Below are 27,159 nucleotides of genomic sequence, written 5' to 3'. Positions count from 1 at the left end.
TCGGGTGGCTGATTTCGGAGCATATGCAGCCACCGCTGCGGCGGTGGGAGGAGGTTCCACCTTCGGCTCGCCACTGATGTTAGCCGGGAGTACACACGGAGTGCCCGAACACCTCAACACCACTGCCGCGATTTGCGGCTTTATATGCAAATGGGCGTCGTTGCTTAACAGGGAGAGTTGACCCGTGGTGCGATGAGAGGGGGGACTGAGGCTGCATGACCCCCCTGCATGGCTGGAGCTCGGTGTGTGTGCGCGCGTCTGAGTGCCAGGGACGGGTAACTCCCACAGGCGGCGATTGGTTGACAGGACGAGAGGGGCTTTCAATCATCCCGACCAGGTTGACTTTGCCTCTCGCCGATGCAGAGCCGCGTCACGTGCTTTGCCTGTGTCTGCCATTGCGCCTGTTACTCGGCGCTGCGATGTTGACATAGCTCGGAGCTCGGCTCTCAGGACGGCACGCGTGGTCGTGCGAGAGGCTTGGCGAGGGCGCGTGGCCGGTGAAGGTGAAGAGGCCTGAAGAGGGGGGACACACCGACACGTGACGGCATGCCGGATGTGCGTGTCGCATGCAAAGCGTAACGGTGGCGGGACATTGACTTGATGGGAATCGTGTTGGCTCCGCCACAGGCACGGCGTGAACACTGGACGCTTTTCACGTCCCAACTCCACCCACCGTGACACGAGGAGGTCGCAGCACTGAGGGGGGCAGCGCGAGTGAGGACGCGGGTTCGAAAGAAAGCGCCCCCCCCCCTCCACACGGAAGGGAAAGTCCACCATCTCATCCCTGAATCGTGACGACCGCACGTGTTTCACGTCACGTGATACATGTGACGTCACACTGAGACGCTCAATTCGGATTATCTCCTTTTCCAAAGTGCAAATGTTTGTCTTCTTGGTTCTTTCGGTAAAGTCACGTAGAAGGGAAGTAATAAAATAATAAAAATAAAACATAATAAAACAATTCTCACGACGTTTCGGCCACAACGCAAGCAGCCGTCCTCAGGTGAAAACCAGGTCCGTCGAGGCGACAGAGTCTGAATGAAACAGCAGTCATTCAGACTCTGTCGCCTCGACGGACCTGGTTTTCACCTGAGGACGGCTGCTTGCGTTGTGGCCGAAACGTCGTGAGAATTGTTTTATTATGTTTTATTTTTATTATTTTATTACTTCCCTTCTACGTGACTTTACCGAAAGAACCAAGAAGATGAATCCCTGCAGTCACGAAAGCTTTAAATCGAAATGCAAATGTTTGGTTTGACATTTGATTAGAGCTGGGACCATTCGTGTGTTATAATCGGTTCAAACTTGCAATCGGTTACTTTTCTGTGGTCAAATGTGTTTTTTTTGTCAATCACCGCTATCGGTTAGAGTTCGGAATAGAAATTACCTTCGAGTCACGGCATGACCCTGAACCCCAGCTGGAATGTAATTGGCGGGGGGGGGAAGGCAAAACGTCAAAAGATAAAAGCGTCTTCTGTGTAATGTCAGTGCACTGACACAGGCATGAGTCACGGTGGCGAGATGTCGTGATGGGATTGTGGGACTACCGGGTAATGACAACGCTGATGACACACACACACTACTAACAATAACAACCATACCATGAGGGTACCGGGAAATATTCCACGAGCAATTACGCCGTGATCATCACCATCATCACCACCATAGGCCGTGATCTATCCACTGCTGGCTGAAGGTCTTCCCAATTCGTCGCCATGCATCTCTGCCCTGCCACACGTGGCCCGATTTGGTTCACGACCACGACTGGGTGGGTGTGGGTGGATGAGGGGTGTGGATGTTACACCCCCCACCACCACCTACCCTGCCCCCACCCCTAGCACCACCTACCCTGCCCCCACCACCCCCACCCCCACCACTACCACTACCCCCACCCATAGCACCACTACCCTGCCCCCACCACCACCACCACTACCCTGCCCCCACCACCACCACCACCCAGCCCCCACCCCTAGCACCACCTACCCTGCCCCCAACACCACCACCACTACCCTGCCCCCACCACCACCACCACCACCCTGCCCCCACCCCTAGCACCACTACCCCGCCCCCACCACCGCAGGCCACCATACCCCCCGAACTCTCCCCTCCCAAAGCACGACCCTAATGTGGAACCGTCTACAAAGCCAAAGTTCCCTCCTATAGCTTATCGCGGCATGTGTGTTGCCACGGTTGACCCTTAACGTTTGATTAACGTTCATCAATAAAGCCATTGAGCGTATTTGTTTAATTACTGGCAATGTACGACATATTTTAAGGTTTTTTCGGTAAAGTCACGTAGGTAAAAAATAAAATTAATGAAAGTAAAATAAAATATAAATAAAAATCACGACGTTTCGGAGGCAACACAAGCTTCCGTCTTCAGGTGGAACCGTCACAGCACGCTTGCTGTATCAAGTAAATGACCTACGTGACTTTACCGAAAAAAACCTTAGAATATGAATCCTTGCAGTCACGAAAGCTTCAAATCTAGAATTAATGTACGACATACTAATTAACATATTACACTTTTTGGGCAATTGCTGTTCGCGAGTCCCTCCTGAAGGCCAGCAGCACGCACACCCGCCTTTGTCTCCCCAATGCTTCTGTTTTACACACCGCCCCAATCACAGCCATTCATATTTAAGGTTGAGTTGACCTAGGGAGGGGGATTGCCGGGAGAGGCCTGGAACGGGTTCGGATACCCCGCGCCAGGCCACTGATGGTGGATGATGTCGCGAGCGTCCACCGTGAGCCGTGACCGCCCCACGGATCCGTCGCGCGGTATTCCGCGTCGCGCAGTGCGCTAACCACTGCGCCACCGCTCCCGCCCACGATCATTCATCCGATGGGCAGCGAGGCTACGACACGTGACGACGACTATTGGTGGTGCACACACACAGGGGGAGAGGGAGAAAGAGTGAGGGAGAGCGTGACGGAGGGCGTGTGAGGGGGTGTGGTGGTGGGCTGGATTTGGCGTGGTGGTGGCTGCTGCTGCTGCTGCGCACATGGTGGAAATTTCCACTCGGCAGAGCGCGGGGAGCCCGAGACAAGCGAGCAGATTATAAAAACGGACCAACCCTCTTGCATTCCCTCCAGAGGACATCTCGCGGCTTTCAGCTTAAATACGAACAGCCCTCCGACCATTCCGTCTACCCACCTATACCAGTCGTGTCTCTCTCTCTCATCTCTCTTATCTCCTCTTGTCTTTGATCACTCGAGCGAGCGGGTTAGACCCAGTGCTGGGTGTAGTGTGCGGGTGTGGCTTAAGGGCTAAACATTAACGCAGATTAGGGCAGTTTCATTGGGGGAATTTACATTTACAAGCCGGAAGCACCATTGACTGATTCACCACCACCACCACGACCATCATCATCTGTGTTGTGACAACCCAGGGACCAGCAAGGTATGTGACTCCTGCCATGTCGCAAAGGGTGTGGCGCGTGTGCTTGTCGGCGCTGTTGTTCATGGCGAGGGATGGAGGGAATAACAGCGCGAGACAATGTACCGGCATTTTGAGATGTTCGTGCGTGACTGCCCTGAGCTCTGTCCGACTCGCACGCAGCACACAACACGCAGCACACAGCACGAAGCACACAGCACGAAGCACACAGCACGCAGCACACAGCACGAAGCACACAGCACGCAGCACACAGCACGCAGCACACAGCACGCAGCACACATCCCGAGTGTCATTTGTTGACGATGCACACACTCTTTAAGACGACACATGCACGGCGTCTTTTTCTTATCACAATTTTTTTTTGTTCGTTACTAAATGTTTACATTTTTATGTTTCCTTCTTTACACGAACTAAAACGATATGATTAGTATGCACTGGAGACACCTTCGTCGTACGTTTATATTTTAATCGTTGCGTGAGATCTGCGTGCGAGGCAATTGCCGTGAACGCGAGCGAGCGAGCGAGTGGTGGGGGCCGCGTGCTGTCACGGGCGGCAACGCCTTATAAGGGGGGGGGGGCATGTTGGCACAGCGGTGACGTCACAGCGTCGCCAACGGGTCACGTGCCCACAGCAGCAATTCGCCTGTCCACGATGCTAATTGTGTTTTAATTGTGTCGGCAACGAGGCACCGACCGGGCCCACGAGGTTTTTCTGAAAATATTTCTGAAACGGTGGTTGGACAAAACGGATAACGATGAATAGAATGGTCGTAGTTTGTACTGTGTGGTGAATTGAGTGGCTTATACAGCGATGGTTACTTGCTGCGTTGTATGAATAACTGTGCAGTTATTGTTTAATCACGTTCTTCATTCAGGCGAGTTCCATTTGGCGTTTAGCTCGTCAGAAAGGCACAGACGCGATGCCGGCGTCTCGGATGTGTTGAGCAGATTTAGGATTTTTTTTTTACGTTTAGCAGCAGCAGCTGCAGCTGTTTTTGTCTTTTTGGAAACAGGGATGGATATTGTCTTGGAATGGTCGTGGAAATGCCAATTTTCCTGGCCATAAGCTTTGACGAACCCCACATTTTTTATATGGGACAAAATAGCTTAGTTTCCTTATAACTTGGGATCATGGATCATGTGAGCTGCACACACTGTTACATTGTTACATATACATTGTTACATATGCATTGCCTGTTGCTGTCGTCTGACTGTTATTTACGAATTGGTGAATCCACGCCCACGTTGTTTACCTCGTGTCAAGGACAGTAACGAAGCGTAGTGTGTGATGATATTTGTAATGGACTCTGAAGGGTTCTCTCTGACCGACCAAGCCGCCTCCGTTATCACGAGAACGTCGCTGTGACACGTATCATCATCATCATCATTGCCATATTGAGCAATGTTTATATTTGTTAAATCATTTTTAAAAATAGCTGACAGCATGGCCATAGCGTTTGTGACCATGCTGTCATCTGTTAATGAAATGAATACAAACAATAATCTACGGCCCTTTGTCAACATGCTGCTGGATCAGGGGAATTAGGGGTATAAGGATGCAATAGGTCCATCAATTAGTATCGATCCCGAAGCCTCGCGACTCGTGCATCGAACTGCCTGGGTAAGAACCAATAATGATTTATTCAAATCACACGCTCATGATATGCAAATTTGACATTCAGGCTCATTTTCGCGAACTAACCTTTGTAAGTAAAACGGGAAATGTATAAAACAATACAAAGCGACTGCAAAAAATGGAGCATCAATCTTGATTTGAATCATGGGGGGAGGGGGGGGACTAGAAGGTTTGGGATGGACCCCGCGTCTGAGACCCTGACCCAGCACTGCTGAGTATCTTGGGTTACTGAATTCAAATCCGGTTCTTAAATAAGGAGTTGATAATCTTAGGGCACCCACCTAGGGCAGCACACGAACACCGCCAGCACACATGTGGTTCTCCACTTCGCTTGGCCTTCCCAGCTGTGAGCAATAACATTTATAGGCATATCAAATGATTTACGAATGGGCCGTTGAAGTGACGCCAGAGGTCGGGATGGTGACACGGCCGAGCGGTGTTGCGTACGCCGCTGGTTGCGGAGGTTTTGCGGTTTCGATCCCGGCGGCTGCCCTGGTTAGTGTTGTGAGCGTACTGAGCGGAAAAGAATACACACTCCGCATCATTCGCAGTGGACGTTAAAGATCGCGTGACGTTGTTCGAACAACAAAACGAGAGGCAGTGGCGTGTGCAGACAGTCTGGGGTCTAAATAATAACATTTCTCTTCTTGGTTCTTTCGGTAAAGTCACGTAGAAGGGAAATAATAAAATAATAAAAATAAAACATAATAAAATTATTCTCACGACGTTTCGGCCACAACGCAAGCAGCCGTCCTCAGGTGAAGAACAGGTCTGTCAGAAAGACAGTGTCTGAATGAATTAGTTCATTCAGAACTAATGAATTAGTTCATTCAGACGCTGTCTTTCCGACAGACCTGTTCTTCACCTGAGGACGGTTGCTTGCGTTGTGACCAAAACGTCGTGAGAATTATTTTTTTATGTTTTTTTCCCTTCTGCGTGACTTTACCGAAAGAACCAAGAAGACGAATCCCTGCAGTCACGAAAGCTTTAAATCGAAAAATAATATTTCTCTCAAAGTTAACAAATTGTCTCAGGCCACACAGCAACCTTGCCCCACTCTGCCCAGGTGTGCGGCTACTGACACGACTCTGCTGCTCATCGTCAAACGCAGCGCCCTTCGCGACGGCCTTGCGCCGATAGCGTGGCGCGGATACCAAGTGCACTCATTATTTGATTCGATAGATTGATTGTGTCGTCTGCCGCGATGTGGCATGAAGGAGGTTCTGCTGTAACACAGCACAAGGCCGCCCATTAATGTTGCCAATGCTAGATAATTTCAGTCCTGCAGTACACAATGCGTAACACCAAAGGGAGATCATGTTATGTATGATATTTAAATTAAGATACTGGCTTTAATGTTCGGAGTGCTTTGAAGCTGTAGCTTACAATGGCGCATGGTCCCCGCTAATACTGTAGAGTGCCGGCACTTGACAACTAAAATTCAAAACACACGTAGGGAGAAACTACCTCCAGAAGGTCATATACTGGCTGACTTTGAAATCCTTTGTGAAACCAAACAAAAGCTAAAGATTGCTCCCACCGTCTGCATGGGCAGTATTCATTGAGACTTCCAGAATATGGTCGAGGCTCTTCGAAGCTCACCGGACGGTGTCAAGGTACAAATGGTGCTCGCTGACAACTTGGCCCCAAAATGTGTGAAGTCTATATGGGGATCTTTGTCTTCGTTGCACTGCAAGGACATCGACTAAAACAAAACTCAGGAGTGACTTCTGCTCACGTGAGCATTGAGGCATTGGTGCTCACCTCCCGTTGGCAGCCCTGAGCCCGTTGGTGGAAATTCCACATTCCTTTCGCAGAGGACGAGTCCCACCATGGGACAACAGCAAAGCGGTGCTTATTATTTTATTATTAATTATTAATTTATTACCCCCCTCCCCAAAGGGACGATGGGCTGAGTCAACTTCCAACCAGGAATTGAACTCGTAAGCCTTCCACTCGCTCCACCGCTGAGCCTCCTGACTGGTAAAAAAAAATGACATTACAGAGCAATTGGCTTCATATGATGGGTCAATAGAATGACATAGAAAGAAGGCATCACGCACTGTGTCACTTGAGTAGTTAAATAGAAATTCCACATTGATGAAGGGGTGAGTCTGTTTCCTGCGTGGGGCCTATCTGCTCCTAGAGAGGGCCTTTGCTCTTCTAGGCAAGATGACGGAGGTACATGCTCTCTTGCTGTAACATTACTCCTTACGTAATTACTTTTATTGCTCAAGAACAAACGTTACTGGCTGGGTAACCAGAACTTACGTCCAATCGTATATGAGCAACCTCCATCGGCAGCTTCATCGCACAAATGTGTTGTGACCGAGAGTCGGGGAGCAGTGGTGCAGTGGTTAGCACGCTCCTCTGTGAACCTGGGCGTTCCCGACCGCGGGGTAGCATCACTGGCGTATCATGCGGCACCGTGCCCCGAGCTGTTGCTCCACGTGATGAGAGCTTCTTCAGAAACTGAATTAAGCCGCTCGACAAGAAGCACCCAGCAAGCGGCGCGAAACGTCGGACATCGCGCCGAACAACAGGTGGTACGAGCGGGTGACAGACACATTGGAATGCTGTGCAGCACCACCACGTGAACTTGCGCAGCGGTGCCGCGGCAGGGTCGCTTGGCTGTGGCTTGTGAGGAGGGGGGGCTGACAGTGAAGGTCCGCGGTGGGAAGAGCCACACTTCCACCCGCTCGTCACTCCGTGGCCGCAGCCGCTCGGTCCGGTGGCTCTGCGTGGACTCCGTGGCATTGGCCACTTCCGCGGCAAGGCACCAAGCGCCGTGGAGGCGACTGTGTGGGCGAGCGCAAGTCTCAGAGTGACCGCACTCCTCTCCACGTGCTGGCGCCTGTCTCTGCGACGATGAAAGAGCCCCCCCCCCCCCCCCCATAGCTCCGTTGCGAGTCACGAGTGTCGATTACTCCCGGCCGCCCCGTTTTGGAAATCGCGGCTCCCTATTTAGCCGTCCCCCCGGGGCCCGGCAGTGTAGGGTTTGTGTAACACGACGACCGAGAGAAGATGATGAGCGCAGCGTGGAGCGGTGCCGGGCTACGCTCGCTCTGCCGTCTTGCAGCGCCCCCCACCTGCCCCCCACCCCAGCCATGGCTGCCCCCCCCCACCGCCCCCCCCCCAACTTCCCCCCACCCCAGCCATGGCTGCCCCCCCCCCCACCTGCCCCCCACCCCAGCCATGGCTGCCCCACCTGCCCCCCACCCCAGCCATGGCTGCCCTCCCCGACAAGGAAGCAGGCGGCCGGAGAGGAAGAGTCTCTCGCAGGCCTCATCCTGCCCACTTCCCGTGCGCACCGAGAGGAAGGCGCAGCTGTGATGGTGGCGACACGGCGCAGCGGTATCACTGCAGAGGTTCGAATCCGGCAGGCCACCGTGGTTATCACTGCGGTGTATTGACCGGAAGAATTTGCACCATCTGCTTCTGCGGTGGAGCTTAAGCATCCCCTGGCATCATTTCGTTACGAGAAGGCTATTGTGGGCCAGTGTCACGGTCTAAATTTACGTGGACTCCGTGGCATTTAAATAAAAAAAATCCGAGAGTGAATCAATTGGCATTGCGCATAACAATCATAGCAATCACGGCAATTACAGCAATCGCAGCAATCACAGCAATCACAGCCTGACTGATGCCCGTTGTCAGGCCAGGTGCTGAGTCACCATGTGCTGCACAGGGACAGCTGCCATTGGGGGTGCTCCTTTCTCACGTTTGAGATGAGCTGTAAGTCACTCATCGCGTGTAAAGCTCTCTTGAGATGGCGCGGTAGGAAGGACGCTCGGACAAAAACATAAAAAAAAATCATTCTTGTTTAGATTTGCACTTCCGCTATATTTAATTAAGCGTATGGAGGGAAGGAGCAATGGTGCAGTGGTTAAACCGTTGTATTGTGGACCTTGTGACATAAATTAAATTCCCCACTTATGGTTAACATCAGTGGCGCTCTACGCCTTATCCGGTTCTACGTGCCTTTCCCTCCACCAACCAGCACTTACCGGCATGGTGAAGTACGGTCAGACGACCCCCTTGACTGATGCAGCATGAACAGGCGTTCATCCAGTTGTGGATTCACAAAGGCCTCTGATGTTGCAGTATTTTTCATCATTGGGCTATTTCACGGTAGCAGAATTACAAGAAAATTGGCGGAATATTTAGCACAGCGATTAATTGGGTGTTGCATCAGCCTGGTGTGTATGAATAGTGAGAATAAATTAAAGCCCCGGTGATGCTGTTAAATGTTTATGATGCTGTAATTCCCTTACCGTGGACTTGCGCATGTGCACAATACTAACGCCATGCAACTCAGCTAAGAGGGGTTACATCCTGTGACGAACAATAACACCATCATGGGTGATTCATTAACATAGTCTCTGTTTTACGTTTTTACTTGGCATGTAACGATTCACTTCGGCAGCGATGCAAAAATATCGTCGCAATTCAGGATCACAATGAAATTGACGAAAATAATTCTGTGTTATGTCTTGTTAATTTATACTGTCTTGTTTGTGTTGTTCTTCAATAAAAAAAATTTAGGCTGCTTTTTCTAATTCTAGTCATTCCAATCGCACTAATTTTAACATCAGTATATTATTTTCATGCGGTCAATCGTATCGAAACCTTTCTCAATTAATGGAACTCTTTGGCCATTCCACCTTGAAGAGCACTGCTGCTTGCAGCCTGTCACTCGGCATCTCGGGCAACTCTAATTCTTGTTTAATGCCCCGGGTCTTAGAAGAGGAGGAGAGACTGCATGATGCTTGCAGAAGGAACGGCTTCAAGCAGTGGATCTTCTTAACCTGGGGGCACCCTGCACCCCCTGGGGGGGCGAGATGCCCTTGCTGGGGGTAAGAAACGTGGCCAAAATATTTTTAGAAGGTAAATCATCGAAACACAAATTAAGCACGGGCATGTAAGCATAACTACTTTGTTTCACATAACATATTAACATTATGTACACCTTTTTACGATTGAGAACCAAAGGGGTGCAAGGCTGCAGTAAAGGTTGCGAATCCCTGGCTTAAAGGGTTGAGGATTGATGGAGGCCATTATTGTCAACATCCGAGTCGGGTTAACAAGGTTGACCTACAAACCCACGCACATTTCGTCCCAACCCGGTCACCATTGCCGACTCAAAAAAACATTTTTTTTAGTATTTTCCTGCTGCTGCTGCTAATAGTTTCCACGTGACGATGATAAGCCACGTTGTGGTAGCCCAAGTCGCTCAGTGGGGCCTTACCTGCTCAAAAATAAAATAGATGATAGTTTTTAATCGTTTGTCCCCTTTGGTTAACAAATCCCAGCTCGTGGAAGTAAAGAGTGGTTTTCTGGCCGTGTGTGACGAACACTCGCAGAGCGAAGACAAATTGTGCCCCAAGTGTGGATGGAGAGGCCCTACTACTGAAGTTCTTCTTTGACTCTTTTCTGCACCGAGTTCCAAACAGAAATGTCTTTGTCAAGTCGGCACCAACATCCACAAAGCAGACGCAATCGGCGGCTGCGACGCGACATTGCGGGCAGCAGAGAGCAGCACAGTAGTACACTGTTGGACTGCACTTCTGTGCTCCCACGTCCATATCCCCCCACTTTTAACCCGCGCTCGCCAGCGTGGTGAAGTATGGTCGAATAACCCCCGCTACCCGCACGGTGTGGGGAGGCCTTTGCCCGTCAGTGGATTGACAATGTGCTGCCCTGCCCACATCAACTGGTGCTGTGTGTTAAAACGTTGCTGAATAAAATAAATATATACATTGAATACAAATGGTGGGGTTGAGGGTGGGGGCTGGAATTGAATGTTTTAAAGGCAGCACCCATCTGATCACTTGATATGAACACATTCTCAATGATCGTCTCGTATTCAGCAGCTCGTGAACGGCATGCTCAGCTACCAAGCAGTGGTAGTTGCAATGACAACAACAACAACAAGGATAGATTGTACCACGTTCTTGAAAGACACGGAGCACGTAATAGGTAACGGTTACCCTTGCTGGTGCCAATGTTTTGAGCTTGGACCCTTCCCGAAAGGGATCCTCGATTAAATGTGATGAAGCGGTGTGTCTCTCCCTCACTCTTTCATCATTTTAATCCTTGTGCAGTTGTAAGTATCAGTGTGTGCGTATGTGTGATGGGCTCAGGCTGGGCTCTGTACGGCAGGGCTACTAACAGTGGAAGCCGTTGAAGAACCATTGCAAAACACCATAACTCTCATTCGTAATTACTTTCTTTGGGGTTAAATAGTAATAATGTTTCTTATTAACATTTCTAACGCGCATTTCATCCGCCATGTATGGAAAGCAGGAAGGAAATAGAACCTGCAGGGTCAGTGACCAGAACGAGTGTGGTGTATAGGGTGGTTTAAAGAGGTGAGTTGTCTGGAAGGACTTGAATCGTGTCGCTATGTCACTTGGTTAACGATAACCATCCAGCACCCGACAGAGCCAATCAATTCGAGTTGTCACATGGGCAGTAGTGCCAACTGATTTGGTTTATGGGTAAAATCTGGAATCTTGCAAAGCAGGCATTAGTGACACTCGGTCAAAAATAGGATGTTAGTCGGCCATGACCGATCCACTGCTGGATGAAGGAGTCACCCCGAGGCGTCGCCGCCTCTTGAAGCCCTGCTGGGAGAGGTGTGGGAGAGGTGCGGGAGAGGTGCGGGAGAGGTGCGGGAGAGGTGCGGGAGAGGTGCGGGAGAGGTGCGGGAGAGGTGCGGGAGAGGTGCGGGAGAGGTGCGGGAGAGGTGCGGGAGAGGTGCGGGAGAGGTGCGGGAGAGGTGCGGGAGAGGTGCGGGAGAGGTGCGGGATAGGGCGGGAGAGGTGCGGGAGGTGCGGGAGAGGTGCGGGAGAGGTGCGGAGAGGTGGCGGGAGAGTGTGCGGGAGAGGTGCGGGAGAGGTGCGGGAGAGGTGCGGGAGAGGTGCGGGAGAGGTGCGGGAGAGGTGCGGGAGAGGTGCGGTGAGAGGTGCGGGAGAGGTGCGGGAGAGGTGCGGGAGAGGTGCGGGAGAGGTGCGGGAGAGGTGCGGGAGAGGTGCTGGGAGGAGAGTGCGGGAGAGGTGGGGGATGAGGTGCGGGAGAGGTGCGGAGAGGTGCGGGAGAGGTGCGGGAGAGGTGCGGGAGAGGTGCGGGAGAGGTGCGGGAGAGGTGCGGGAGAGGTGCGGGAGAGGTGCGGGAGAGGTGCGGAGAGGTGCGGGAGAGGTGCGGGAGAGGTGCGGGAGAGGTGCGGGAGAGGGGCGGGAGAGGGGCGGGAGAGGTGCGGGAGAGGTGCGGGAGAGGTGCGGGAGAGGTGCGGGAGAGGTGCGGGAGAGGTGCGGGAGAGGTGCGGGAGAGGTGCGGGAGAGGTGCGGGAGAGGTGCGGGAGAGGTGCGGGAGAGGTGCGGGAGAGGTGCGGGAGAGGGGCGGGAGAGGTGCGGGAGAGGTGCGGGAGAGGTGCGGGAGAGGTGCGGGAGAGGTGCGGGAGAGGTGCGGGAGAGGTGCGGGAGAGGTGCGGGAGAGGTGCGGGAGAGGTGCGGAGAGGGCGGGAGAGGGCGGGAGAGGTGCGGGAGGGTGCGGGAGATGCGGGAGAGGTGCGGGAGAGGTGCGGGAGAGGTGCGGGAGAGGAGAGGTGCGGAGAGGTGCGGGAGAGGTGCGGGAGAGGTGCGGGAGAGGTGCGGGAGAGGTGCGGGAGAGGTGCGGGAGAGGTGCGGGAGAGGTGCGGGAGAGGTGCGGGAGAGGGGGAGTGCTGACTCATTTGAGTGACATGGCAGCAACAAAAACCTACGACATACGAATGCGTCGTCATCATCAGAGCGAAGAACGTAATGCAGTTTTATTTGAAACTCCCTGCTCTTTTCGTTGAACAATGTGCTCCTGCCTTCGGCAGTTCTACAATTTGGGCAACCTCACAAGTCAAAATACCAAAGAAAAACTCTAAATTATCCTAATAATGATGGGGTGTTATTTTTAAAGGTAATTATGTATCTCGCGTTTTCGAAAATAGTGATATTCACGGTATGAAGTCAATGGTATGGCAACATGCACATCGCTGAATTCGCCATCTTAATCTCGGCACGGAGGAAGAAGCAATGTCATCGAGTGCGTCCAACGATAGGGTATTTCCTGCACCTTTGTCCATCATCCAGAAAGGTGGTCATTATTTCCATCTTAATTACAGTGCAAATTGGTTGACGTATTCCCGAGTATAAAAAAGCCACTTCACGATTACACGAACGATTACCCACATCTTTAAAGCGTCTGAAACGTGCATTGTAAAACGTGGAAATGCCCCCAACTGCAGCTATGGAATGTGGAGGTTTCTGGTTGCACGGTCGACGCGGCGTCTCCGAGTCCTCCGCACCGAGTCTGCGAGCCCCATTCCGTAGACTTCGTCCGGTGCTCGCTGAGCTGCATTCGATTATTGTTTGCCGGACGAATACGTTATCAGGTCGCACTCATCACACTTAAGGTGCTTGCCACAAATGAACCACAATACCTTGCTGAGCTTGTCAAGGAGCATCAACCATCAGGCGAATTTGGGTCATCCTCGCAGCAGCGGCTTCTGGCAAACCACGCTTTCAGATGCACCTTCTGCAGCCATCTGGAACGCTCTTCCTTCCGGTACTATGGATCCACTGGAGCTATGCACTTTTAAAGAATCGAGATTGAAAACGCATTTCTTTGGAACTGCTTTTTGTGTTTAGTTTCTTGCCCTTCCCCACGCACCTCCGATTTGCACGGTCGGCCACGTATGGCGAGAAATAAGTTGGATGCACATACGTGCTCAGCTCGGTTGGAAGAGGGAGCGTTTGTCCCTTGGCAAGCGTTCATAACGTGGGACAATAATCGAGTCGCTTGGTAATTGGGGGGCAAGTCTTTCTATTTGGCCGGAGTGTCAGCACACAGAGGCTTATTGCTGCTGCTGCTGTGAGCGAGGAAGCCACGTGGCCTCTCACGGACACGGAGGAGAGGTCAGGGTGCCAGCACACAGACACCGAGAGAGGAGGGGGACGGGCAGGAGGAGGTCCGGGTTGGACGTGGACCAGAAAAACCCTGCACTGGTGGGGGGTGGGGCGAGTGAACCAAGTTCATGGCCAGCCAAATAGATTAAGTTATTATTTTTTAAAGAAGCTTAACAAAGCTTATGTTCACGTTGTGTCTGCAAGGTTTCTAGATGAAATAACATTGACTAAATTCAGCCCCTTTCGTCAATTCATTGCTGGATGAAGCTCCCCCCCCCCACCCCCAGTCCATCTTGATCAGGTGAGATTGGCCATACTTCTCCCCGCTGGTCAGCGTAGCTTTCTGTCATTGTGGAGCACCCACGCCAAGACATCTGTGCACCGTGGAAGAGTCGGACAAAACAAACTCTCGAGGGGAGATCTATAGAGCACCCCCGACTGGACATCTATGTATAAATAAATATTTCTGATTCTATAGTTGGAGGGCCCTTCCATGAGGAGCAGCGGCGTGAGCGGGAAATTTCAGGGCCCGCACCTTTGCCGCTTACGCGAGGAGTGCGCCGCTGCAGCGCTCGTGGGGGTCGCGAGTTGCGGTTGAGTGGCGAAGCGCTGCCACCCTCCCGGCCTCCCGGCCTCCCGGCCTCCCACCCCTGGATGTTCGCGTCTGGACAGATGGGAAATTCGCCAATTCACACGGAAGTGTCAGCCGTGCTGTGCGGTATTCCTGCGGAGCTACAAAATCTGCGCGGATTTTTGCTGGGGATTTTAAATGACGCTTCCCGCCCCACACTCGACCATGTCATTTCAAAGCGCTTCATACTTCTGCAAGAGCATATGATTTGATGTGCGGCTTAAGGAACAAAGTGTGCTTACATGTTGGCAACCATTGCGATTAATGATTTAACATCCCCCAAGTCTTTTTTCCAAGAAGTGTGTGGGAAAGTCCTGTCCGTTTTTACAAAAATTCGTGGGCATAATCTTGTAAGTTTTAATTGTATTATATATTTATATTTTTTTATAAGCAGTCTGATAGTTGGTAGCTATTATTTTAAGATAATATTTGACAGTCGTGTGCTTTATTGTCCATAAACTGATGGGCAATACAGATTTTTTTTTATTCCACCACGGAGGACTGCATGTTTTAAAATGGAGGGTGGAACATTGGTCATCGTCGGTCGTGGTGTGTCGCCAGGTCGCTTAATGTACTCCGCTTCCTGCCCACGGTAGCCTCTCCCTCCCGTCTCTCTCCTCTTCCTCCTCTTCAGCCTTCACCTCGCCTCTCTCTTCCACGTGCTTCTTCAAGTTGCCACTCTGCGTGCTTCTGGACGGCCCCTGTGGCTGTCCTGACGTGTTTCTTCTCAATTCGCTTTTGGGGCCTCTCCGTTTTTCATCCTTTTTGGGCGTCCATACCATTTCAATCTTACTCTTATATTTTTTTAGGATTTCATCAACTTCCAAACTCTTCCCTTAAGTCAATGGGTTTTTTTTACTCAGTTTTTATGAGGGTTTTTTCCTCAATAATTCTTAAAAGCCTAATTTATATTTATGCCAGCCTACAGGTTGATTCCCCCTCCCCCACATGTTTAACAGTCCAGTCTCAACTTCTATGGCCTCTCAATGTGCCGTGAAGGAGGGTCGTTGCCCGAAACGTCACCTATCATAGACTTCGTGTTAGGTTTTAGTTGTTATTCGGCTTGTGCACCAGTGCCATCGCAGCAGCCTCACCAAAATCTGAGGACGTTCATCTTCTTTAACTTAAATATTGCGAGTCTTATTTTATGTTCAACTTGTGCGCTTTACACATTCACCGCTCGTTGGAATGAACGTCTCGATGGACATTGGCGTAGAACGTCGTCCGTAACGTCGTGCACTCTCCCGGCACCTCGTTCCACACGGGGCCTGTTACACCGTGGGCGGTGTAACCGCCGCACTCTATATATTTTATCCGCATGCGTATTTTGCCGTGCTGTTTAAAGCGGTTTTCACCTCACATCCGAGGTTATATGAAGCTCTCAGACATATTAAGTTTTACACATGTGTTGTTTTTAACTTATCTTTCTGTTTACAATGGTCTCTCACTCGCCTTCACTAATTGTCATTCCATCATAATCAATGTATTTGACATATCCAGTTGTGTAGACATTTATCCATCTCGACCCACGTCATGGGCAACACCCATGAACCTTCCCCTCTACCAAACCACACGAACCAGCGTGGTGAAGTATGGTCAAACAGCCCTCGGGATTCGCACGACATGGGCGGTCTTCACTCTGCAGTAAATTGCTGAGCGGCCGTTATATATATGTCACGAATTGCCTAAACATTTTTTTTAACACATTCTTGCGGAGGGAGCTGGTAGGAACGTTGGGTTGCTCGGTCAATGGCCAGGGTCAACGGCGGCGTGGTGTATTCCGCAAATATGCCCGACTGTGAGGGCGGGCACAAGCCGGCGTGAGTAGGTTAAACGTTGAGTTTTATAAGGGCACCACGGGGTGACCAGCCCCTCCCCTCGCACCCTCCCGTCCCCACCCAGCCCCTCCCCACCCTCCCCACCCAGCCCCTCCCCACCCTCCCCTATCCACCCAGCCCCACCCCTCCCATTTTTGGATGCACGACGGACGGACGGACACAATAATCCCCTGTGGGCTGGTGTAACCAGGAGGTTCCTACCAGTAACACATTTTACTGTGCTCCAATCAGATTGGCGATGCTTTGCGTTGCACCGCACGGGCGTGTTCTGTTTTGTGCTCGTCCCTGCTTGAGTGGCCCGGACTCGCGCGTGATCACATTTGAATGTTTTGAAAAGGTGCGAGGCAACGCGGTGGACTTAGAGCTTCCGTCGTGTGCCGTTGAGGCTTTCTTAAATGCCCTTTCCGCTTCGAAGAATGTCAGCCGTGTGTGTCCGAACCCCCCGAGAGCCTTGAGGAGAGTTGACTTTTGTTTTATGTAACCCATAAAACCACAAGGTCACGATGACCGCGCGCCTTCGTGTTTGCACTTCGTTCCTGCAACGTGCATTGCCGTTGCAATTGCCGAATTGCTCCAGAATGAAAAGGCTCACGTTGCGCGCGCGTGTTCCCCGCACAAAGCGGCCACAGTTCTCCGCCTTGAGTTCACGTTCCCTTTCCCATCTCCCTGCAGCGTCCCGAAGGGAGAGCATCACCCCAAGTGACGCGGCCTTGGGCCCCGCGCTCTGATCAGGTACGCTGCCGTGAATCGGCCGTCTGTCTCCTCGCGGGTGGGGGCACATATTCGTGCTTATTCATCAAAATTGCACAAATGGCAGGAAAAAAATCAACACATTCGTCATTAACACTGGCCTGAAGGGACGAAATATGAATATATATAAATACACTACTGTAAGCAAGAGCACAGCAATGAGTTTGAGTTTTTTATTTATTTCTTACACGTGTAGAGAAGCTCCCACGGACGCGCTCGGGGACTGAAGGTAAGTTAAGGGCTTTCGCCGAGGGTTTATTAAAGACTTCACAAACACACACAGCAGGGTACACAACTCCCAGGGGCTAGGGCTCCTACACTCACTCTATTTTTAAAGCTTTCGTGACTGCAATGATTCATATTCTTAGGTTTTTTCGGTAAAGTCACGTAGGTAATAACATAAAAAAGTAAAATAAAATAAAAATCACGACGTTTCGGAGGCAACACAAGCTTCCGTCTTCAGGTGGTACCGTCACAGCCACGACAGCTGTATCAAGTAAATGAGAGATTGCAGGAGCTACCACTCCGTTTATATAATGGTTGGAGAAGATGGTGGGGCAAGGGCCGTATACTTTTTATTAATATGGTAATATCCTACACTCAGTCCTGGTCCCTGCCTGCTAGCTCCGGTCTCTCTCTCTCGTGTCGGATCGTGGACTCTGCCGACTCCACCGACCGGAGAGAGAAGCACCTCTACGGCTACCACCGGCTTCTCCCCAGACTCACTACTCGATCCCTCTCTCTACCCCTGGTTCCCTCTTCACCCTGCTTACTCTACCCGTTCCCACAGTGACCCCGCTTACGTCACGGGGTCTCCCTTAAGTACCCTGGGAGACGTGACGTCATCGCACTGAACGGCACACCTGACGTCACGTCCCATTTTACTCCTCTACACACGGATGATCCCACTTAGCCAGTTACCTGGCGACACGTCTTTCGCAAGGGAGGTCCGTGGTGCGTGAGCGTAGCAGCAGCAACTGAAGGAAGGCGCCAACGTCGGCGACATTGCAGCGAACGAGTGCACAGCCACTAAGGAATATTGGACAACTGACAGACGAGGTGTTTAAATGTCGTAAACGAAACTCAACGCAAATAAAAAAAACGAACTAATTTAAGAGCAAGATGCACCGGAAAAACACTCGGTGTAGGTGCAAGTAAGCTCCTCAATATGTATTTGGCCCTTCCTCGTCGCTCTCTTTCTGGTGGCAATGTGGGCAGTGGTCCTTCTCTATCGCACAAAAGCTCTTGGCTGAAACGTCGTCATTATATATTTATTTCCCTTTTCGGGACGTATGATTGACAGAGTTTTTGCCGTGTGTGTGTGTGCTTGTACTCCACTGCACTATACAACCCGAAGTCGAAGTTTCAGAACAGAAACCTGCCTAATTTGTTTTAAATAAATATGAAGCTGGGGTTGGTTAGGGATAAAGTTTGGTTCTGCCGCCAGAAACCTCCCCCTCCTCCTCCCCCTCCTTCTCCTCCCCCTCCCCCTTCGCCTCCCCTCCTCCTCCCCCCTCATACCCCTCCTCCTCCCCACTCCTCCTCACGTCTCAGACCGCAGCGAGGATCGTTACTGTCACAGTCGGAGCTCATCGCCTGCTCTCCAGTATCGTGTTTTACACCTTTTGCACGCCCATTGTTGTTGCTTCAGAATGGTGACTAAGAACGCTCACTCTACTCTACGGACAGCAACGACGTATACATGTAAAATTGAGTTTAGTGCTTTAAAGAATTCTGCACAATCTTTTCAGCAAACGGGATTTGATACACAGAGGCGTTACAGAGCGAGACTGAACGTAATGTCTCTATTCAGGCGCTGTCGGATAAAACATTCAGCAGATGTCTCAACGATCCAAACATAGCCGCATTTATTCGTAGAAGGTATACTTGGAAAGCTGGTCACGATTATATGAAATTTAAATTTAAATTTTACGTAACAGCGTTGCCTTGCGATTCTTGGCAACATACCCAGGGTCTGGTCACGGTGTGCTTGGAGTGAAAGTGTTGTTGTTGTTGTGGTTGTTGTGGTAGTGTTGTTGTTGTGGTTGTTGGGATTCTCGTCCGCCGCTGCAAGATCCCCCCCCCCCACCGCCCCGATGTGTTTTCTGGCCGTGGCCGCGTGGTGCCGGGCACGACGCCCTTCGACAACGTTGCGCTCCGCGTGCCGGGGAGCTTCGAACGACGCGCGTCGCAGCTCGCGAGCCCGTCGCAGGGCTCATGCGGCAGAACCGCGAAGCCCTACGCGGTGCCGGCGGCGGTGGTGGTGGCGGTGGCGGTGGCGGCGGCGGTGGTGGCGGTGGTGGCGGTGGGTGGCGGTCGTGGTGGCGGTGGTGCCGGTGGTGGTGGTGGTGGTGCCGGTGGTGGTGGTGGTGCCGGTGGTGGTAGTGGGCATTAGCGCCGCGGGTGATTTATAACCGTCGGCTTCGTGCGTTTGTTCTGCGCCGCCATTGATCTCCCGGCTCCGCAGGTCTTGCTCCCACAGCGCGATTACCCTCCCACAACGGGGAGTCACGCGCCGCGCGCCGCCGTCTGACCCACCTCGACGCTCGCTCAGCAATCGGAACAAAGGCGTGGGGACGGCAGAAGAGCGGGGGGGGGGGGGGGGTAGCCACCGTCATGCGCTGTCCTCTGGCCACCCGCCTCTAAATCCGTGCGGAGCGGTGCAACAAGCCCAGCTGCTCCAGAATTCCGGACCGTCTGGGTTGAAAAAACACTCCAGATATGATTGGCGCAACATCAAAAACCGCCCGTTTTTTGCGCTTAATCCCACTAATTCTTACCCTTTCATAGCAATATCCAGACTTGGAGCTCAGAGTTGTCCGGCTCTCGTCTAGACTATTGTTAGTTTAGAGTTTTATTGTAGTGGGTGGAACTTGAACAAACTGTTTACTGGCTCCGTAAGCTTATTCGAAATGATCAAACAATATTTTTTCAGCGCCAATCCCTTGTTTGGAATCTAAATGCATCTCAGCGAGGCGTGTATTGTGAGCCACTTCCGAAATGCGGTGTATCAAACGTCGATGCTTGGTTGTCCTTCTGCCAAAAGCCTAGAAACCCAGACCCGCTTTCTTTTTCCCCCCTGCGTACAAAAGAATTGGACGGCATTCCCCCCGCTACAGCAATTAATCGATTGCGTCTGCTGTATTCATCAAATCTTGCAGATGTTCAGCACGAATGAAAGCTCAAATTGACCCCATATTTAGTATTCTGCCTCCTACCTTTTTTTTTGCAATTGGCACTTATTACAGACAGATACATATATATTTTATTGTGTACGAAGATATATTCGTGTGAAATGTGTGCGTACTTTGTTTAATGTTTTTTAATGCAGAAAAAACGGTTTTGTGTGGCCATGCCCACAAGAGCATCATGTTGCTGCTCAACTCCATAGGCGGGAAAACATTTTTGTTGAAGTTGATTCTAGAAAAGACGCTCACGTGCATACATGCAGACAGACACATGCACGGGCATTGTCAACAGACAGGAGGGAGATCAAGAGGATGCAGACAGACGACACACCCAGACGGAGACAGGACAGAGGGAAGGCTGTACAGGCAGTCATGCAGACACACGTACAGACACGCACAAAGGGACATAGAACATGTGTACATTCATATAGCCAGGTACATACGCACACGCACAGAGAAGCACAGGGTGGAAAGAGATTGTGCGTACACTCTTACAGCCAGACCTTTACAAAGACAAAGATTCCCTTATAGCCTTTAACAGGCTGTTGCGGCAAGTGCTGTTAGAGAGCGGCACCTATGAAGGGGGGGGGGGGACCGGCACACAAGAGGCTGGGGTGGCCAACGTCACCCACAGACGCACACGCACCGGAGGAAGACGACGCACGCACCGCGTAGTCGGATGCAGGCAGACAGGAGGGAGAGGAGGGATCGTGCGTATGGCCAGACGAGACGGGCAGACTTGCAGGCTACAGAGTTGCAGAGGTACAGCCCGAGTGGAATGCGCAGTCGTGGCTCAAAGCCAGGGTGTTGGTGCACTGGCGACGGGTCGATGCGCCCCGCCACCCAGCCGCGGTGCCGCTGCTCGGTCCCTCCCGCCTGCTCGCTTCCCGCCGTTCTCACCGTTCTCACCGTTCCCACTGTTCGCATCGTTCCCGCTGTTCCCGTTGGCCTGGCTCCATCGTCATAAACTAAAACCTCGCGCCGGCCACGCGAGTTGAGAAACCCCAGTGAGGGCAAGCACACCGAGACAGTTTGTGAATTATGAAAGAAAAGAGGAACACACTTCATTAAGTATTTTTGGGGGGTTATTTCAATGGTAGAGGTTTTTTTTTTTTACGATACGCATTTAAAAACAAGCTTGACGATGCGGTATCAGTGACGGGCCGTTATGCAGAATATAAATGGTATCGGCAAAACGAAGTGCCCATTCCGCACAATTGAACAGCTTTAATTCTAAGGCTTGTTTTTGCTTCTGTGCTTAATTTTATTGCAGTAAATGTGCATTTACACACACACCATTTACATGTGTGTGAGTGTCATTGCGGTTAGCGTAATGGTTAGCGCACTACCCTATGACCCCAGCGAGTCCATTGCTAACACAACGACTGGAACTGGTACCGACCCTAGGTCGACTCAGCCTTAAACGAGTACCTGGCGCAATGTGTGGAAACAACAGCACTGGGGAGGTATCGGCCGTGGTGCTGGCCACCCACCCCTTCGTGTGCCGTGCCGGCCTTCATAGCAGCACGCTAACAGCACTTGCCCCAACAGCCTGTTATGGCTATACGGGGGATCTTTGTGTACGGGGTAATCGCTGCGTCGACTGTTCAAGTGCTGTGAGCGAGCGCCTCTGAAGGCCGACACTCTGCTTTGGCTGCATAACGATGGTCTTCGTCTCTGTGAAGGGAGGCACGCGGTGCAGGAACAATGGTGACCTGAGGTGGATTCCTGGTCATGGATAACAACATTACTCGAGTAGCAAGTGGTATACCCGCACCTGCCCCGGGCCTCACCTCGGTAAACGTATTTGTTTTGATGAGTACCAGGTGCAGTGTGTAAACATCAGCGCCGGACAAACGTCACCGTGGGAGAACCCAAGGTGGGCGCACCGCGTGCCTGGCCCGCCGTGCGCTCGCGAGACGTCGCAGCCTGGCAGCGCTGCGTGATGAGCAGCGGTTGTCACGGCAGCGCCACGCGGCGCTCGCGGAGCCGTGAGAGGCGGAGCCGTGCGAGGAGCCGCGGACACCAGCGCGGCTCGTCCGCGACGCCGCGTCTCCGGCGAGCGCGTCACAAAGCCGCCAACTCGGAGTGCCGAGCACGCAGAGGGACACAGAGGGCCGCCTGTTGAGCTCGCCGTGGCCGTGAACTGTGTGCAGTGTGTGCAAGTCCTGCAACAAACGTCCGCGAGTTTTACAAAACGGAGAGAAAATTGTGGCACGGGGGGGGGGGGGGGTGGGTGTTTTTTCTGGCAGCGAGTGAGAGAGAGAGGGGGGGTGGTGCCGTACAAGTTGTGCCCCAGCGTCTGGCTCCATCCCAGCAGAGCGCAACCTGAACTGACACCGCAGTTAGCGCCGTTTTACCCACCCCCCATCGGTCTGTGTGTGCCACTTTGTGGGACTTTGTGCTTGGGCCACGGCAGGGGCCAAGTTGTCCCTTGGAAAAGAAAAAACAGAGGCCCCATTTAAAGACGGTGACAAAATCTCCCAACGTGACGCACGCGCGTTGGTCGTGAGTCGCCAGCCGCCATGCATTGACGGGCCTCTGGAATGCTGATAACGCGATGCACGTGAACGTGAAGCAAAAAGTAAATAAACAAGCGTGGCCTTTGCCTGGCGACAGCTCTGGCTTTGTAAACACAAACGCAAAGGGGGCTGTGGACCACGTGCTGCTGCGCGTGTTGTCGTCACCGCTGCGAGATGTTCCCGTAAAGGAGCTAATTTTACAGCCGGGTCCTCCGCATTAACTGACCCTGCACTGGCCTTTTGACTCGCGTCGAGTTTTAAAAACCGCAGCTGAGTGTGGAACCTAATCCGCACGATCGAGAACGGATGACGGATTTGGCATCGACCTTCATCACTTTATACCTCGGTACGGTTCCGTTTATCTAGATTATCTTTAATTGCGGCACTTTTCTCACTCTAGCTTGATAGATATCACGAGGCATCTACGGTCCCCTGTGCCGCCCTCCCAACCTACCCGCGTCCCCTTTGCCCTCTGAGGGCCCCCCCCCACCTCCCGGTACTTTTCCGACAGAAGAAGGAGGAGGAGGATCGCTTACAAAAAAAACCCCACTGCCTGCACGTTCCATTCATTCGTAGCGGAGGAGGGGGGGCGGAGAGGGAGCTTGGTGATCGGGTGTCCCCGTCAACGCAGGCCGTTGTTACACGGAGGCCCGCGGAGGGCTTGCGGGTCCACGCGACACGCGCAGCCCACTGAACCCTCCCGACCTCTCCACATCGACGCGTGGGCGGTGGTCACAGAGGGCCCTTAACCCGCATTCCCGCGCCCCATTTATCTCTCTCGCCTCCTCGCTTATCGAACTCGGCACGCGCCGCCGTCTCGTCCGCCCCGGCTCTTGGCCCCCCCGCGCCGCCGCCGCCGTCGTCGTCGTTAAGTCGCCGCAGCCGCGGCCCCCTGGGCCGCCTCGCACGTCCCAGGAGGAAGGCCGCCGCGGCTCTGCTCGCTCGCCCGGCGTGCGTGCCGCTTTCGCCGGGGTCGTTCGGATCGCCGGGGGCGGCTCGAGCCATCGTTCCGGGGTTGGCCAGGAGCGTGCCCGTGAGAGACGGAGCTGGCCGTGTCGAGGGCTGCTCTGATGAGCCCCAACTGCGTCGCTGCTCGGCTTGGAAGGGGGGGGGTCATCATTAGAGCGGAGGTCTAATGTGCAACCGCGAGGCGGCCAACGCTCACCGCTGTGCACCGTCGATCTGCGTTTTAACCGCGGTCGATTTAAAACACACGTGTGTGTACATATATGCATTACATATATTAACACACGTGTGTAGCGCTCTCTGTGTCCATGCTGCGTCTTTATTTATGCGACAACCGCATTTCGTATGCGTGCGATTATTCCGAAATCAGGTTTATTTACCACTGTCAGAAGCATTCCTGAAGTGCAAATTTTCTGCCAATATACATTAAAGTTTCTCTAATGTACCCGAATGTACAGGTTGGTTTATTGCTGTGTTAAATCACCGAATGGTGGAGGCGACGCGTATCGATGTGGGTCTGGGCGGGGTGGCGGTGCGGCGGTTAGTGCACTCTGCTCTGAACCCGGTGACCCGAGTTCGATTCCCGGCCGCGTCTAAGATCAGTGGCGAGTGGTATCTGAATCGATTGGTCGCGCCCTCCCTCCACCAGCCCGCACTGAATAGCCTGGTGAAGTATGGTCAAACATCCACCATGGCCCACAAGGCGCCAGGAGGCTTGCATCCAGCAGTGGACTGAAAAAGGGCCAGATAAATATAATTTCAGGTACAACCATTAGTTTAGCGGGAACAGATTGGGGATTTTAACTGACACTTGGCTTTGCGATAGACGTGGCTTAGTTTAAAATATATATGTTCTTGGGTTATTGATCTTACCATGTATGTCATAAAAAAAGGCAAAGACTCCCCGTATAGCCTGTAACAGACTGTTGGGGCAAGTGCTGTTAGCGAGCACCTATGAAGGCCAGAACGGCACCACCACGCCCGGCCGCCTTTGTCTCCCCATTGGCGATGTTTACACACCGCACCAGGTACTCATTTAAGGCTGAGTCGTCCTAGGGGAGGCCCAGGACCGGTTCAGATAATCGTCACTGGTGTTGACCGTGAGCAGGAATTGAACTCGCGCAGCGCGCTGACCGTTACGCTCCCGCTCCCCATCTATATAACCCGCACACACGCACACACGCGCACACACGCACACACGCACACACGCACACACACACACGCACACACACACGCACACACACACGCACACACACGCACACACGCACACACACGCACACACACACACGCACGCACACACACACGCACACACACACACACACGCACACACACACGCACGCACACACACACACGCACACACACACTCACACACGCACACACACACGCACACACACACGCACACACACGCACACACGCACACGCACACACACGCACACACACACGCACACACGCACGCACACACACGCACGCACACACACACACGCACACACACACACGCACACGCGCACACGCACACGCGCACTCACACACGCACACGCACACACACACGCACACACGCACACACGCACACACACGCACACGCACACACACACGCACACACACACGCACACGCACACGCGCACGCACACGCACACACACGCGCACACACGCGCACACACGCGCGCACACAAACACGCACACACACGCGCACACGCACACACACACGCACACACACACGCACACACACACGCGCGAACACACACAGATCTAGACTAAGGTGCCCTCACAACACAAGCGTGCGAGATTGTAATAGCACAGGACACAAAACGTAAATGAAAATTGCCGCACGCCATGTACGCACATCGTAAACGATGGAGCTCTTTCTGGCTATTTATTTCTCTCTTCACTTGACCCTGCAACCTGCAGGTTTTTGGCGATATCGACGCTACATTGATGCCCCCCTCCGTGTTGATTATGTTTGTGTGCTCTCCGTCGTCGGTGTGACTGCACCGCACTGCCAGGCAGCGGGATTCGTAGCGAGCTCCCGCATCGCCCCGAGTCTCTGGGCTCACGCTCACGGCCTCGTGATCTGCTCCGTAAGATTTCAAGACGGTAACGCCGATGTGTGTGTGTATTTGGTTTACGATGTATACCGGTCGTTAACATTTAAATTAGTCAACTAACCGTTCGTAAAGGGTGGCAAATTTGACCAATTAAAGACCTGTTCACTTCTTATACCAATTTGGTTAAAAAGGAAAGTACTCAATCGGTTCATATTAGCTGCTATGACATTTGATAAAGAAACACGGACTCACAAAGAACGTCGAACAAACGCTGTAAAGTGCCACGAAGAGGCATGCTCAGAGTTCCATTGAGAGACACAGAGGAACACATTGATCGGAGAGCAAACACAATTTTTCACGCTCGCGAGAGGATGACCACTGTGGAGATGGAGTAACAATATCAGCTCGTGTGCAGGAGCAAGATGGATTGTGAGATTTGGTGGCGACGTGGGAGGGCGTCATCCAGCCGTGGATAGAGAATGGCCTATAATAACGTAGTGTGTTCAAAGCCTGCATAAATGTAAGGAAAAACTGATAAATTAGACATATGCCCCCACGAGGATGCGCACTGCGGAGATGAAGATATTGAGATGGGCCCCTGTGCAAAAAGATTCAATGGACTGTGGCATCGGGGGTCTGAGAGAGATGGCGATTGATTCTGGGAAGTCTTCATCCAGCGGTGGATAGATCATGGCTGCTGATAATCATGACGCTGATTCTTCCCCACGAGAGTTTCCGTAAGCCAATCGATCGATGCCGTGAGATGAAGCCCCGACAATGCGTTTGATTGGCTTACAAGGCCCATTTGGTGGAGGGCTGTGACTGCTGATCGACGCACTCTTCCCACCAGAGTTCCTCGCGGCTGGGTCTCAAGAAGTGGCAGCAGTGACGCACGGTGTTGAGCACAGCCTCCTCCCGTGTCGACCGAGGTTCTCTTTCAGACGTCCACGCTGACGAGCAGCAGATCAACAATCGCGTCGCTTCAAAATGAAAATCCGTGTCTTGACATCTTCTACTCCTCTTCGTCATCTGCTTCTTCTTCTCCCTGGAATGCGCCCCGCTCACCCGGGGGTCTGCCTGGTCCCTGTCGCCACTCCGTCGCTGTCGTGAGCCGTCCTCTCCAAGGCCATTCCACCGTGCGTCGTGTCCGATGTCACCGTGAGGTAGCTGCTGTGGTCACTGCTGCGGTCACTGAACTGTGCTTAGCGTTGAATAAACAATGCCTCAATCGTTTTGGCACATATTCT

At 52.5% G+C, this 27,159-nt stretch overlaps 1 protein-coding gene across 2 annotated transcripts in view; it reads left to right on the top strand.

Moving 5' to 3' along the window:
* Positions 1 to 3,023: 3,023 nt before the first annotated feature.
* Positions 3,024 to 27,159, top strand: part of LOC133351688 (sodium-coupled neutral amino acid symporter 2-like) — a 73,776-nt gene continuing 49,640 nt past the window's right edge. The window contains exons 1-2 of one of the 2 annotated variants that reach the window (XM_061567093.1): positions 3,024 to 3,403; positions 17,117 to 17,176. The gene's annotated coding sequence lies outside the window, so the exon portion shown is untranslated. The remainder of the gene's footprint in view (positions 3,404 to 17,116; positions 17,177 to 27,159) is intronic. The other variant, XM_061567092.1, reaches the window with a different exon arrangement.

Source organism: Lethenteron reissneri, chromosome 38, assembly GCF_015708825.2.
Source record: "Lethenteron reissneri isolate LAM-NWPU_2019-01 chromosome 38, ASM1570882v1, whole genome shotgun sequence".
NCBI lineage: Eukaryota > Metazoa > Chordata > Hyperoartia > Petromyzontiformes > Petromyzontidae > Lethenteron > Lethenteron reissneri.
The sequence above is the reverse complement of the archived record's forward strand: the minus strand, read 5'-3'. Positions and strand labels throughout refer to the sequence as shown.